Raw genomic sequence first — 16,083 nt, 5'->3', positions numbered from 1 at the left:
CGGCTGAGTCCGCCATCGCGTTCAGCACGACCGCTATCGGCCGCCGCCGTGTGCATGCGCGGGCTCGGAACAGGAAGTGCGGGGGCCCAAAAGCTGCGAGAAGCACTCTGGGGCCCTGCCAGCTCCCTGCACGTAGGTGAATGGGTCTTCATTTTTTTAAGGAAATTGTGCTGTGAAACGCCAGTGTTTTTACACAGGCGTGGGGACATTGCCCCATTTTTGGAGAATCCAGCCCGTAGTGTGTGGGAATGTTTCGGAGCATTGTGAGTGCTTACTTGCTTTGTTACTGAATAGTGATAGATGTTTGTTATATAAGTATCTATGTGCAAAATAAATTTGCCTGCATTGTGTAGGCCCCATGATGCTTCGTAAGAGAACGTTCAAATAAAATTTTACACAGAACTAAAGGAGGTATTAGGACAGCTGACAATAAGCTGGATCAAAGTGGTGTAAGGATCTTAAAGGAGGAGAGGGAGAGAGGACGACAGGTGTCGGGAGAGGTTTCCAGAGCTTGAGGCCAAGGCAGCTGAAGGGACACCCACCAGTGGTGGAGAGGAGAGAAGAAAACTGGGGAGACACAAGAGTTGAGAGGAGCTGGGAAAGCTACGAGAGAAAGAGAGGGGCTGGGCCAAGGAGGGATTTGAGCACAAAGGTGAGAATTGTTTAACCACAACACGTTGCTGGACCAGGAGCCAATTTAAGCCAGCAAACACAATGACGATGAGTGTCTGGGACGTGATGCATGGGCAGCAGAGTAAACCCCCAACTCCAAAGACCAGAAAACCTATTCAGAACAGGCATAACATTACTTCAAAAAATTCACTGACAGAAGAATCCAAAATCATTTTTTCTTCATTTATTTTCTGCGACTTATTTTTTTTTTAGCTCTTTTCAAAACGTTTCTCCACCTGCACTGCACTTTCTGTGGGTTTGAATATGTTTCTTTTTGGTAGGATCTGTACATTAAACAGTAAAGCTACCACATTTTTGTCAAAATGATATGCTAATCACATTGCTATTATGAAAATATGGATTTAAAGGAGGAAATTAGTGAATATTCCACGGAATCCATGCAACGCCAGTTGCTTACTCTGATGTCCACTAACTTTTACATTCCAGTAAATGAGATTCTCAGAGATTGTCAAAGCTGGTGGAGATCAGTGTAATTTTGAATGGAATTTCTGTGCAAATATATGCCAGGAATTTTCCCGACTGTCAGTAATAGTCTGGGCGGGATTTACCCAAAAAATAACAAAGGGTGTATGTCGCGTCAGAGCCCCAAGTCGGACTCTACGTCAGGCGAGAAACCATCCATCAGTCACCGGACTCGCTCCGCCTGGTGTGACCTGGATCATGCCCTTGCTGGACGGGCATATTTAAATGAGCCATTAAGCACATTTGAGTACCCGCCGCTGCTTGTCACCCAGCGCCCGGGACTCAACAGTCGCATGTACATGGCGCCGTTTGGCACTGATTTCCACAAACATGGATCAGGTCTGACGGCACCTCGGGGAGTCTCGCAGGCTATTAGTGGTCCGGGAGAGGGTAGGGTAGTACCCGTGCACTCCCCTGACACCCAAGCACCTTGGCACTTTCATTCTGACACCCTGGCAGTGCCACCCAGGCACCCTGACATTGCCACCCTCATACTGTGCCCTTTCAATGCTACGCTGTCTGTGTGGCACTGCCAGGGTGCCAGGCCTGCAGTTTTAAGGTGCCCGGGTTCCATGTTGGCGCTGCCAAATGTCGGGCCTGGGAGTGGGAGCCTTGCCCATTCGGGGCCTCGAGCAAGTCGGTGGGGTGAAGGGGGGGTCAATAAAGCAGGGGAGGCTTGAGAGCAGGGGGGGTGCAGAGATCAGGACTGCCGGTCAAAATGGCGGCCCAATCTGCAAGGAGACGTTCCAGGAAATCGACCAAGGTTTGCCCTCGGCAGAAGAAACTCCTCGAGACCCAAGGATGCGACAATGTGCCGGTGGATAACAGGGTGAACCTCAGCACTGCAGCCGCCGAAAAACATCCCACCAAATGCATGGAAAAGCGGACTTCGAATTACTTCCGCAGAATTGACCCGAACTGTAATTTTGAGCGCGTTTGGCGGGATATTTCCTGCCAGCGTTTTGGATGAGATCCAGACCGGTATTCACCCACACTTGGGGAGAGGTTGAACCAAAATAAAGCAGAGTCCGTTCTGGGTGGGATTAGCGGAGCTACATAACGGCACTCTGCCTTGTTTTCGTGCCCTGGTGAGGAATGCTCTTCCTCAGTGCAGGAAGAGATCGGAACGTCCTTTTAAAATGATGCCCCAATGTCATTTCATTTCATTTCATTTCATTTTCATTTTTCATTTCATTTCATTTCAACGTCTCGACCCCCTGGCGCAACCCTCTGGGCCGCCCCCCCCCCCCCCCCCCCCCCCCCCCCCCCCCCATGCCGAACTCTCCTGTTGGTAAGCCCTTGGGCCCCTCCCACATCCCATCTCATATGGGCTGAGCTCCGTGGTTAGCACCTTGGCACTGCCAGTCTTGCACCCTCACAGTGCCTCTGTCAGCCTGGTAGTGCCACCTGGATGCACTGACAGTGCCAGGCTGGCACTGCCAGTGTGCCCAAGTGGCAATTCCAGAATGCCAGGCTGGCAGCGTCAAGGTGCCCAGGTGCCACTAGCAGTGCCAAGCTGCCACCCTGCCCAGAGCCCAACCACGCCGGTACCTCTGATCGCCTGGGAGACACCCCCAGGTACCATTCCGCCGGTCCCCATTTGACGTTTGTGGGGACTAGTACTCAACGGCGATTGGCTGGGGTCTCCTCGGCGAAGCCGATAGATGCCAGGTGGCTGATTAATCCAACGCCAGCATGGCTAAGTGGGTACTTAAACTCACTTAGTCAAGCGCTCACTTAGTCATGCGAGACTGGGTCCCACCTATTATGGGCAGGACCCAGATCGCAATGTCTCGTGAGATCTGTGTAGATCTCACAAGGCAATATGGCCATCGGGATCTACAGGCTCCCTCCCCCACCTCCTCCCCGGCCCCTCCCCAACCCAATTCCGACAAGATGGAGCCCTTACTCATTTCTTTGGACATTGAAAGTTTCTCCATGGTCGAGCCCACACTTGGGAATTTTTTCAGCAATGGGGAGCTGAACCTGGCAGCGAGACGAGCCCCTCAGAGATCCGGCTGCCATTTTGAAAGGTTGCCCTGATTTCTAAGTGAGCTTGAGGGTCCCCACACTCCCCATCTATGGACAATTCCACCTCCCACAGACATGGGCATTAACCCTCCCCCCACCCCTCCAAGTGAGCACACCCCGCTATGGGGTCGCTGAAGGCTCCCCCCCTTTCAGGCATCCCACATTCAGGGTGCCCCCACCTTCACCTCCCCAACCTTTATGATGCCCCTTCATACCACTTTCCCCACCACCCTTCATACATTCTTCAACCCTGCTACATGGGCATGGCCCCCCTCAGCCAGCATGGCACCCAGACACTGCCATCCAGCACCAGATTGTCACTGCCAGGGTGTCAGGGGAAGTGCTAGGGTACTGCCCTGCCCTGTGTACGATGAACCAGGGGGCTCCATGGTCTTTGAGATCCCTGGAGTAGCAATCACGCCTGTAGAGACCAGTACTAATCACCACCCGGTTGTGGCCTCAAGGGTGCAGCCAGTGACTCCTGGGCACCGTGAGAATGCAGCCTCAAAAAGGCCACACATATTTAGATGTGCCCAATAACTGCTGGCATAATCCAGGTCACACTTGGCGCCATAGGTCGGGTGACTTGCGTACGGTTTTGTACCTCGCACAAAGTCTGATTTGGGCCTCTCCCGCAATGCTCCCGACGTAATGAAATCAGTGCTGGGCACGACGCAGTGGGAAAATTGTGCCCTCTGTATAAATGCTCCCCTTGCCAGTTTAGACAACTGATTAATTGAAGGGAGGGTGAAACAGAGAAACATAATGAAGGTGGCACTTCATGGGCGGGATTCACCCTCCCCGCTGCACCCGTTTTCGGCTGTGGGGCGCTCTGGCCAACAACAGGATTCTCCATCCCTGCAGCTGGACAATGAGTTTCCCATTGTGGGAACCCCCACGCCATCGGGAAATCGGCGGGCGTGAGTGCACTGCCCGCAAAACACAGGATCCCGCCAATGGAGAATCCAGCCCACTTTTTTTATTTAGTTGAAACACTTGCCATTGGGCTCTCGAGATTCAATACTGGACAAGGGATCACGATGATAGTTTGAGATTTGCTGTTCATGATAATTAATTGGACACCTTAATGGCCAAGTGTCTCCATTTCACGAGGCACAGAATTAAATGAGGAAGAAAGGATTTATTTTAAATTTCCAATTTTCACTGCCCATTTATAATTTACAGGCAGGCCACTCTAAAACTCATTCAATCAACTGAAAACCAGATCACATTGAATTTACCTCACAGAAACATGGCCATTCTGCCCATCGAGTCTGTTCCAGCATTCAGACATTGCCTGATTCTCCTCCCACATTAATTCACCTAATCCCCCTATTTGTTTCTTCCCCAAGTGTTCATCAGACTTCCTCTTAAATACATTTCTGGTATTCGCCTTAACTGCTCTCTTTGATGGTATATTGTAACCACTCATAGAAAATAGGAGCAGGAGCAGGCCATTCGGCCCTTCGAGCCTGCTCCATCATTCAATATGATCATGGCCAATCCTCTATCTCAATGCCATATTCCCCACACTCCTGGGTAAAGACAAGTTCCTTCCTGGATTTATGGAAGAGTAACATATATTTATGGGCTGGAATTTCCCGGCCGTTGGGATTCTCTTTCCCCACTGGCAGTGCACCCCCGCCCATGGATTTACTGGCGGCATGGGAACTTCCATTGACAAGCAGACGGAGTAGAGAACCACGTGGCTGGGGGACTGGAGAACCCAGCCCGTCTCTAATTTTAGAGCTCCGAACAAATGGAAGCATCTTCTCTGTTTCTGCCCTGTTAGGTGGCTCCTTATCCCCAGCCTTTTTCTTAATGGGATGTGGGTGTGGCTGGCTCAGGGTATTTTTAAGATTCAACCTCAATGCTGTGGATCTGGAGTCACATTTAGGCCTAAAGGACATTAATGAACCAGGTGCGTTTTTTTTACGACAATGGTTTCATTATATTCGTAAAGCCAGATTTTTATTGAATTCAAATTTCACCATCTGCCATGGTGGGGTTAGAAGCCAGGTCCCAGAGCTTTACCCTGGGCCTTTGCGTTACTAGTCCAGCGACGATACCACTACACCACTGCCTGCCTGCAGACCAAGCATGCTTGGTCTCTCCTGCTAGTTCCATCCTGTCAATTCCGAATGTTTTTTTGTATCTTTCCCAGTGCCCTTCCAGATTCATGCTTCTTCCTGGGGAAGAGGGATGTATGACATTCTCATAAGTAGACAAACATAAGAGGGCAGTATTCTCGCTAACCTTTCGAAATACAGAGTATGCTTGTTCAAGGTGCCAATATTTATATTTCAAACTACAGAGCTCATGTTTTCGAGCATCAATAAAATATTATCTATGGAAGGGAGCTCACCAAGGGGGCCACTAAATCTGCCAGAACTGTCACACCCTCCCTCCATCATAGCTCAGAAAACCTTTGATAAATAATAAATCAGGAACTGAAAGTTCCATTAAAAATACATATAATATATGTGTACATATAGTGTGTATGTAAATATATATATATATATATCAATTCATGTATGTATGTAATTCAAAACCAGTGTTTTCACAGTACATCATTGCTTCAAAGAGCCAGCCTTAACTAAACTGTGGCTTGTACAACAGGAAAGCAGGGGGAAAATAATGACTGAGATGAGGAGGTAAGAAGCCCTCAAGGATTAGTGAAGTGGCTCATTTATTACCAGGGAGCTAGGCCTGAATTAGCAGAAGATATCTTATTAATGGCGTAAGAAATGCTCACAGGTTGGCATTTTCTTTGAAGGTCACATGATAGCAGCTTCTAACCAAGTACATTCATTCAATTTAACAGTGACTGTGGGCAGCCAATTTATAATGAGAGAGAAAAAGTGATTCATTTGAAGCAGCATGCCCTACTAAGATAGAGTAATCCAGTGGGTGTTGTAAAACCTGGAGTGCAGTCTGTAGTGGCCAACAGAGTCGTTTTTTAAAATAAATTATCTGTTTGGTCTTTGAACATTCTAACTTTAACTCCGGTAGTTAAATGACTTAATATAAATGTTGATATCATGAAGGAGCGAGGGAAAAGACAGCATACAATTTACAGTGCAGAAGGAGGCCATTTGGCCCATCGAGTCTGCACCGACCCCTGGAAAGAGCACCCCATCCAAACTCACACTCCCAACCTATCCCTATAACCCAGTAACCCCAACTAATCTTTTTGCACACTAAGGGCAATTTAACATGGCCAATCCATCTAACCTCCACATCTTTGGACTGTGGGAGGAAACGGGAGCACCCGGAGGAAACCCACGCAGGGCATTGTAAAACCTGGAGCGCAGTCCCTCCAATGCATCCTCCATTTAACTCCAGCTAAAAGATCTCTATCACAGAATTTGAATTGATCCCAGGGTGCCATGCAGGAGCGGAGCGGGCAAAGTTCAACATTGAGCCACATGTGTTCAAGGCTGAGATAGACCCTTGATTCCCTTACTGGGTTATGGGGATAATGAAGGGAAAGTGGAATTGAGGATTATATCAGATCAGCCATGACCTCATTGAATGGCGGAGCAGACCCCATGGGCCTGATGGCCTACTGCTCCTACATCTCATGAGGAGGTTTCACAGCAGATGGGCCGAAGAGACAGATTTTAAAGAGTGTCTTAAAGGAGGAGAAAGAGGTGTGTGGATGGAATTCCAGTGCTCAGGACCGAGGTAGCTGAAGGTACGGTGGAGGTATGATGGAGCGATAACAATCAGGAACTCGCAAATGATCAGAATTGGAGGAGCACAGGGAGGGTAGTAGGGCTGGAATTTACAGAAAAAGGAGGGATATGAATGCCTACTGAATCCACATAAAAGCCTTGACCAAGCTTCCTGCTGCCTTTCCAGCTGCAAACTGTGCTATCCTGGCAAGGTCTGGATTTTAGGCCCAATAAAATTGGACATCTTAAATTAAGAATTGGACAGTTTAAATTAAACTGTAGTTAACCTCAGGAAGGCTGATGAGAATTCGGACTTGACTAAAGTCAAATACACTACACACAGACAAACTGCCAGGACATGTCTGGACCTGCCTTGTCAATCACCCATCAGGAGATCATCGGTTCTGTTGGTATGCACGGATATGTTTTGCGTAGCTGAGATTGAACCAGACTTTCGGGCGCCCAGAATTCCCGCTGTTACCATATATGACAACAGGTTATGCAAGGAAAGCCACTGGAGATGGACACCTGCGGACAAGCCCCGGGGTCCGGTCACCATCTTATCCATTGGGTGTTGGGACCCCCCCCTCCTGAGGCCTCATTGGCCGAAAGTCTGAGAAGTTTCTGGAAAGGTGCAAAGGGAGGGGGGGGGGTTAGATAGTCACCCAAGACTCACCCCAGCCAGACTCGGCGTGGAGGTGACTGACCAGAGAAAGAAGGAAGGAAGCAGGCAGCGGGCCCCACCTTTACGACGATGGGCCTGAGGAACACGAGACTCAGAGAATCAGACCCACGGCTCAACTGAGTTCATCAGCAATGGGTAGTATCACAAAACTTGGGAATCTTGATCATGATTGTTATTGGGTTAATCTAGGGGTTAAAATATTGTACTGAATAAACTTGGTTTGATTTTATATTTGTGTTGCATTTATTCGCCTGTCAATAAAGATATCTGGGTAAAACATTTGATTAAGCACTGGTCTGAGATTTTACAGATACAACAACATTTTGTTGTGATCTGCAGGTTCCTTTACTTTCTCACCACCCAGGGTAGGGATCAGAACTGTACTTGAATATTCTCTCAGATATATCCTGCCAGGAGCTTGGGGGGTTCTCCAAAGGATTGAATGAAGTGTTTCTGCAGGTGAATAAATTCCCCTCTCTATACAACCGCTATCTCACAACATCAACAGCAATCTGAGGATAGGTTAAACATCCTCCAGAGTTATGGGGCACGATTCAACGGAAAAGATTCAATTCTGGGCACGTTTGGCAGAGCGTTTCGGGTTGGTGAGATCTCAGCCTGTATTCAGTGCTAAAATGGATCCCCGACGAGATTCTCAACATTGTTGGTAGTCTTGCTGTCTGATCCACCCCGCTCGCACCTCAGCAACTCACCACTGACAAGGGGGTGCTGCTTTTAAATGCTACTTCACAACTCACTCCCAGTCAACACACAAGCATGGCAGCGCGCAGACCTGCTCCTTGCTTTGGTGATGGCAACTTCACAAGGCTTCTCGACGCTGTGGATGGGAGGCTGGCCACTCCATTCTCCAGAGGAGGTCGGAGGACCAGCAGCAGGGTCAACAATATGCCTGGGGGCAGTGGCAGCGGGTTTCAATGCGGGCAGCATGATCAGGACAACCAACCAATGTCAGAAGAAGAGAAATGATCTCCAATGAGCTGTAAGGGTAAGTTAACACCTCTCTTCTGGCATCAGTTCTGCCTGCTACCGCTCTAATTCCCAACCCCCCCTCCTCCACCCAAATCACTGGTTGACAGCTCACACCCTCCAAACTTCCAATCTTTGAGCTTGTTCCTCAGAACCCCCTGTCACCAACCAGCACAGCCCCCTTATTGCCAGGTGCGGTGCCCACACATGCCAACTATTTTCAACACCCCCTGACCCATCAAGCATACGGCTCACAATGCCCTCTCTTTCTCCCCGCAGGAGAAGATAGCCCATAATAAATGGGAAAGGGCCAAGATGGGGGTCGGAATCCAAGAGATTTGGGTCCTCGCCCCTTATGAGGAATGGGCCCTGGAAATCACTGGGTTGCCTGAGGAGAGAGCAGTCACCAACCGCGAGGTTGGCCTGCGCCAAAGAGGTGAGGGTCCATTGCCCCTTCATCCAGATGACCTGTCTCAAATTGGGTAGGGCAGGGGGGGAAAGCCAACAGTTGGGGGGGGGGGAGGGTAGGGGGATGGGAGGGTAATGGGGAATACGAGGGAGGAAGGGAAATGGTTGGTTTGAGGGGGGATGGGGAGGGAGGGAAAGTGGGGAGGCGGGTTGAGCTGGTGGACACAGCCTCACCTCTGATAATATGGAGACAATGAGGGCCTCCCTGATCCTTCTAACATGTCAATCCTCGCCGACACCTGTCCTCCATCCTTTGGTTTGTCATGTGAGAGGACATTTAAGAAATGGGTGTTTAAGAAACGTACCTTTAAGAAATGGGTGTTTATCAGTGATGTCAGAGTGTGGGTGGAGCTGGGGTGTCTGTCAGCTTTTTACTTTTGTTTTAGGCTGTTTGCTGCAGGGTGTGTTTTAGTTTCGGTTTCAGAGCTGGAAAGCTGCAGTCACAGCCAGAAGGTGTATCAGTGTCTCTCTCTGTAATCTGAAGAATGTAAATCAATCCTTTGGTGATTTAAAAATAATAACTGCTCTCAGTAGTGACTTTAACCTGATGTGCTTCTGTTAAAAGTTTTTTTTAAGTCTTATGGATGTTAAAAGGACAGCTTAAGGATTATTAGTGTTGTATTCTTTGGGGGTTGTATTTGAATTAATGGTTCCTAAGATGTTCACTGTATGTTTTAAAAAGGTTAACTTGAGTTCATAGAATAAACATTGGACGGAATTCTCCGCAAGGCCCGACGCCGTCGTGATAACCGGAAAGGTTCACGATGGCGTTGGAGACCGCTCCTGGCCCACTATTCTCCCCTCTCCCCCCCCCCCCCCCCCCCGAGGGGGCTAGGAGGGCCGTGCCGTAAATCTCGGCCCCCGGGCCTTGTCGCTGGCATCAAGGTACGGCGCTCCGAGAATGACGTGGCCGGAGCGCCTAATAACGTCAGCCGCGCATGCGCAGGTTGGCCTGCTCCAACCCACGCATGCGCGGTTGACGTCACGCCAGCTGACGGCTCAAACCTGCGCATACGCGGTTGCCGTCTTCCCCTCCGCTGCCCCGCAAGACGTGGCGGCTTGATCTTGCTGGGCGGCGAAAGGGAAAGAGTGCGTCCCTTTGAGACGCTGGCCCGACGATCGGTGGGCACCGATCGCGGGCCAGTCCCTCCCAAGCACGGTCGTGGTGCTCACTCCCCTCTCCGCCTCCCACAAACCACAAAACAGCTGCTGGCGCCATGTTCACGCCGGCAGCGACCAGGTGTGGTTGCCGCCGGCGTGAACCGGTCGGGAACGGCAGGCTGCTCGGCCCATCCGGGTCGGAGAATCGCAGGCCGATGTGCAAAATGGCGGCCCGCGATTCTCCGAGCGGCATGTCGCAAACCGCGACACGCCATTTTGGGGGGGGAGGGTGGGAGAATCGCGGGGGGTGCCAGAGCGGCCCTCCCACGATTCTCCCACCCAGCGTGGGAGCGGAGAATCGCGCCCATTGTTTTGCTTTAAAAAATACTTTTCCATTTCTGCTGTACCACACCTGTAAAGTGGGCCGTGTGCTCTCCATACCACAATCTAGTAAAATTTTGGTCAGGTGAACTCCATGATACACTTTGGGGTTCTCTAAACCCTGGCCCATAACAGGTTCCACCTCCGGCTCGTCCTCCAGCCCTGCCTGGACCACCTCATCCTCTTGCTCAGATGAGGACGCATGCCCCTCCTCCTCCACCTGCTCCTTTTTTTCCTCCAGCACGCCATCCCTCTGCTGTGCCAGATTGTGCAGAGCATACCAGGCCACCACAAAGTGGCAGACCCTCTGGGTGGTGTACTGTAGGGCATTGCCAGAGCGGTAAAGGCATCAGCAGACTGATGCCCAATGACAGCATGGGTGTCACCATGAGCCTCAGTATAACGGGTCTCCGCCTCGGTCTCAGGCCTCGGCGAAAATGTCATCAGCTATGACCTCAGCGCTTATTCCTTGTCCCCAACAAGCCAACCCACCATCCTGGGGTAGCCCTCAAGACACCGGAGATCTCCGAGTACCCCAGGATGTAGCTGTCACGCGACTTGATCTAGAGGAGGTGGTCACACATGATTTGAACATTCAGGGAGTGGAACCCCTTCCTCTTAATAAAGGGCATCCCCTGATGCCCCAGTGCTCGCAGGGTGTAATGAATGCCATCATTGCCCCCGGGACCTGGGGCATCCTGGCGTCGGCTGCAATTCCTGCACCCCATGCATCAAGGTGAGCCTGGTCCAGCTGGAAGTTAATATAGTTGGATACCCGAGCATAGAGAGCATCCATAACCTCATGGACACACCTGTGGGCTGTAGAGTGTACAATGCCACACAGGTCCTGGAATGTCCCAGTGGCTTAAAAGCTCAGGGCTGCGGTGATCTTCATGGCCACCAGGAGCAGGTGTCCTCCTTCCCTACAGGGTACCAGAACTGTGAGGACGTGGCACAGGTGCCACACTGTCTCCCTGCTGAGACGCAGTCTTCTGCGGCACACGGTGTCCGTCAGCTAATTGAATGACCAACGGCGCCAGTATACCTTGGGCCAACCGTTCCCTTCTGGGTCCGCCCTCAGCCTGATGGGTGGCCTGGTCTTCAGGGTGTGCAGCAGCCCCCTGCACATGGGTGCTACCTCCAGCCTACGTCAACGCTGCTTCCGCCTTCTCCGGACATGAATGCCACAAGCAACATGAGACCGACAATCAATTAGGACCCTCAACTCCCCCAGGCCTCCCTCACCCTTATGTGTCCAGCCTTTTCTCAGAGTGCCATCCCATGAGCCACTGGCAAACCTTGCTCTGCCCATTCACTGCCCACCACATCAGAAACCCACAGGCCCCTGACTTCTGCCAGGAACATTAGGGAGACGGTGATCAGCTGCCCTCCACTCATCCACACACTTACCTTTTGGGCATGAGAAGATCCACAGTGCTGACGCCATGCTCTTTAGTGCTTGATTGCTGGCAGCTGCCTCAATGGAGCTGATGCTCTTTGAGTTCAGGCTTTACAGTTTGCTGAACATACAATGCACTAATCAACCTCCGAGACATGGCACATGTTTTCTCGAGGAGGCACTTGAGAGTTGAGAAGTGTGAAGTGCTAACACAACTAACTAACATTTGAAATAGCCTTCAGCTGTGAAGCTAGAGGCCGCTCACAGTCAAAGGGAGTAAAATTGAATTTTGGGATAGAAACATCCGCAGGGCTCTGGCTGGAAGTGCCTGGTAGGACAGACAGGCCACAACTATGGTTTCCCCTGCTATTGGTCTCCAAAAGATGGATTGAAAGCCTCACAGGTGCAAAGTCCCTCACCCCCCCAGGGGCGATGCCCAACCTAGAACACTTCAACCCCTTGACCAACCACAACCACCACCCTCCCCCCGCCCCCCCCCCCCCCCCCCTTCAAGCACTGGGGCAGCAACTCCAGTGCCCTTGAGCTGCATGTCGGAAAATGGAGATGGCTACCCACTTCGCCTCAGTAGTCATTCCACCAGCTTCACATTTTTGAAAAGGAGTACTAAACGACGCCCGCATGACTTCCCGCTGAGGAGTCGGATAATTCCCGGGAGGCTGCTGCACGCGACTTCAATCTTGATAATGAAATTCAAATGAATGCAAATGATGGTTAATGATATTCTCGCCATTTTGGGGGGGGGGGGGGGGGGGGATCCGGAACTCGCCATTGGGAGCGGGTCAGCTTTGTCTCGCCAAATGGTTCGTGCCCGGTGCCAATCTTGATTTTGGCCTTTCCGGCTATTCACCCGGCATGCCTGGAACCGCGCCGGCCTCAACGCAATCCTGAATTATAACCATAAACTAGAACAAATCAAAGAAGGATGGCTCAATGCAGTGCTTCCTTCAGAACTGTGCTTTGGGTTCCTGGGCGAATTCAAAGCTCTTATTTTAAGTAATGGCTATTTTATTAGCTTGTGACTGCAGTGCTGTAAAGATAAACTGCGGAGTAGTGTGTTTTAAACGAAATGCTGTCCCTCTGGTATCATTATCTTCTCCCACAGAGACACAGACAATAAGAAGGCCCATGCCTCTGAAGATTGATCAGTATTTTGCAGCTCTGCGCTTAATCTACACATGGGAGATACTCCAAAATCTTTACAGCTTAATCTGAACTCTCCACGCCACCCCATTGTCTATCTTCAGCTTTTCTCTCAATTACTCAGTACTCCATTGATCCACAGTGGAGGGTCTGGGCCAACAGGCCCAAACATTGCAGGCTTGAAAGATAACTCGAGAGAAAAACCGGATTGGCCATCAATCTTCATTATTCAGACCTGACATCACAGCTAATGGTAAGAAATAGATGGCCCACTGGAAAAGCATTGTCCCGGTAAGAGGAAAGTACATAATCCAGTCACAAACTGTTCCCATTTTTCATCTATTTTATAGAGGTCCTATATCAGTTGGTGTCAGCTGGACCACTAAATCAGCAGATCATGGGTTCAAGGCACGAGGACTCCAGGGACGTGGACAACATCTAGGCTGACCCTCCCGGTGAGCACTGAGTAAAACGCCATTCAAAGGTCATCTGAATTTATCTATGAGTACCAGTTTTCATCAACTTCTCTGGACAAATGGCAATGGCCAATAAATTTGATCTATTGTATTCGCTGCTCCCAATGCCATCTACTCTACACTGAGGAGACTAAACACAGACTGGGTGATGGCTTTGCAGAAGACCTTCCCTCAGTCCACAAGCATGACCCCAACCTTCCTGCTGCTTGCCATTTTAACTCACCACCTTGCTCTCATGCCCACATGTCCATCCTTGGCCTACTGCAATGCTTCAGTGAAGCCCAATGTAAGCTGGAGGAGCAGCAACCCATCTTCCAATTGGGCACATTACAGACCTCCGGCCTCAACGTTGCATTGAACAACTTTAGACTGCGACCTTTCTCCTACATCTTAAACCTCTTTTTCAACATATCGCACGCATTTATTGTCTCAATGCAATAAACCTCCCCCACACCAGGCTATCTGTCTTTTGTTCTTAAAGTTGCTATATCGTGTTGCAATCTCTCACCGCTACACTTTAATATCTGACACATTCTCCCTATCTTCAGTTCTGATGAAGAGTCAAACGGACTTGAAACGTTAACACTGTTTTCTCTCCCTACAGATGCTGCCAGGCCTACTGAGATGTTCCAGCATCCTCTGCTCTTGTTTCAGATTCCAGCATCTGCTGTATTTTGCTTATTTATATAAATGAGGTTGTGTCAGCATGAATCACATCCGCCAATCATTACCTTAGCATTACCTTCACCGAGTTACAATGTTCCATCTACTTTCTCTTTGTTGTACAAGCCTGTTTGATCATACAGTCGCTTGAAGATTGCTGCACTGCTATATTTCCACAAACATCGGTCGTGCACAACCCTGTCTGTTTCACTGCACAGTGCATTGTGGGCCTTTGTGTGCCACCCAGCTTAGAAGGAACATAGCCCACTCATTGACCTGTATCTGGATTGGCTACATCCCAATATGGATCACCATTCGGCCCCTATGAAAAGTGAACAGGATTGACCACCAGCAGCACAGACTTAAATGTGAGAACCAGAGGTACCAAGAGGAAAATCTTTTCTTTTTAGGAAATGAGTGATGAGGATTTTGAACGTGTTGTCTGATAGGGTGGTGGATACAGATTCCAGTGCAACCTTCAAGAAGGAATAGGACAAATACTTGAAGGGAAAATCTACCCTGTGTTTCAATAAACACCAGCAAATGTTCACTCCATTGTAAAGGAGACAATGGAGAGGTGCCTTTTTTTGACAATTTCTGGATTAACTCAGAAAACCAACCAGGAAATAAAACTTTTAAGTATTTATCCTTTTGCACTTCCATTTATCCCTTTTCATTTTGTCGCACATGGCAATTTTTTTGCACCTTTATCTATTTTCTTTTGTTTTTATTGGTATGAGGATGGCACTCACGGAAATAAATATTTTAATGTTTCCTATTAAAACCCCTATAAAAATGTGTAACAAGGTGATATATAATGGTGCATTACTAGAAATGTCTCTGCTTAAGTTTTCCTCAGGGATTTACAGGCTATGAAAACCACATGTGATAAGGAGTGTGATCAGTACAGAAAACAGTGAAGGTTGTTACATTGCAAAAAGAAGCAGTGCGACTGGAAGGTCACAGAATAAAACCATACTGACTGTCTAATTCTCTTGATCACCTCCAGATGGAAACCGAGAGATCAAAACAGAGGAAGGGGGGAATTCTCTCTTCCCGTCCCTTGTCAATGGAATTTCCCACTGAAGCCGCCCCACGCGGCCGGGAAACCCACGAGCGCTGGGTGCGCTGACAGCGGGAAAAGAGAATCCCAACGGTCAGAAAATTCCAGCCCGTATATTTTGGGGGGATAAATTTTTATGATTTAGCACACCCCATGGGAAGCTTCACATGGCTGGAGTGCATAACTGAAATTTGAGCAAGAATGTGACAGGCCACAAGATTTTCTATCTGTTAACGTTCACCTAATTGTGAACCCCCCCACTGGGTATAACGGGTGATGATCTCTTTTCATTATTGATACATCACACTGAAAATGCATAGTGCAGGACACCTTATGAGAGAAGACGAGTTAAACCTACTCGGAGAGGCTCGATGACACAACTCTAGGGTTTTAAACAGCCCATTGAAAGAGGAAGGGGGAACTTGGGGAAGAAGGAGTTCCTCAAATTTAAGGTGGCGCAGTAGAAAAGGCACCAAGAAAGAGGGCGGGGAAAAGCAGAAAAAGTAAAACTCAAGGAATAAGTATGAGGCAATGGGGATAGATTGGGGGAAAGGACGAGAGATAAAGAGAGAGTTGGGTAATTGTTTCAGGTATGAAAACGTGGCATCTGGCTTTACCTGTAAAAGACGGTGTTCCATTTGGGAAATAGGATTCCAACTGGTATTTATTCAATTAAGATTCATCGCATCAACAACCTGAAGCAGTTGCAAAAGCTTTGGGACAGCAGTGACCATGTCTACATAACATCACGTCTGCCTCCACCCCTCACATCCCATGCCCCCCCCCCATATCTACACAGTGCTCAGGATACCAAGGGTGAGAACCACAATATTTCC

At 49.3% G+C, this 16,083-nt stretch overlaps 1 long non-coding RNA gene across 2 annotated transcripts in view; it reads left to right on the top strand.

Moving 5' to 3' along the window:
* LOC119978104 overlaps positions 1-14,862 on the top strand; it is a 96,506-nt gene extending 81,644 nt beyond the window's left edge. Inside the window, exons 3-5 of one of the 2 annotated variants that reach the window (XR_005463382.1) lie at positions 13,008-13,298; positions 13,396-13,500; positions 14,126-14,862. This is a non-coding gene — a long non-coding RNA (uncharacterized LOC119978104). The remainder of the gene's footprint in view (positions 1-13,007; positions 13,299-13,395; positions 13,501-14,125) is intronic. The other variant, XR_005463381.1, reaches the window with a different exon arrangement.
* Positions 14,863-16,083: the final 1,221 nt, after the last annotated feature.

The sequence above is a fragment of the Scyliorhinus canicula genome, chromosome 15 (assembly GCF_902713615.1).
Source record: "Scyliorhinus canicula chromosome 15, sScyCan1.1, whole genome shotgun sequence".
Lineage (NCBI taxonomy): Eukaryota > Metazoa > Chordata > Chondrichthyes > Carcharhiniformes > Scyliorhinidae > Scyliorhinus > Scyliorhinus canicula.
This window is presented reverse-complemented; position numbering and strand designations above follow the sequence as displayed.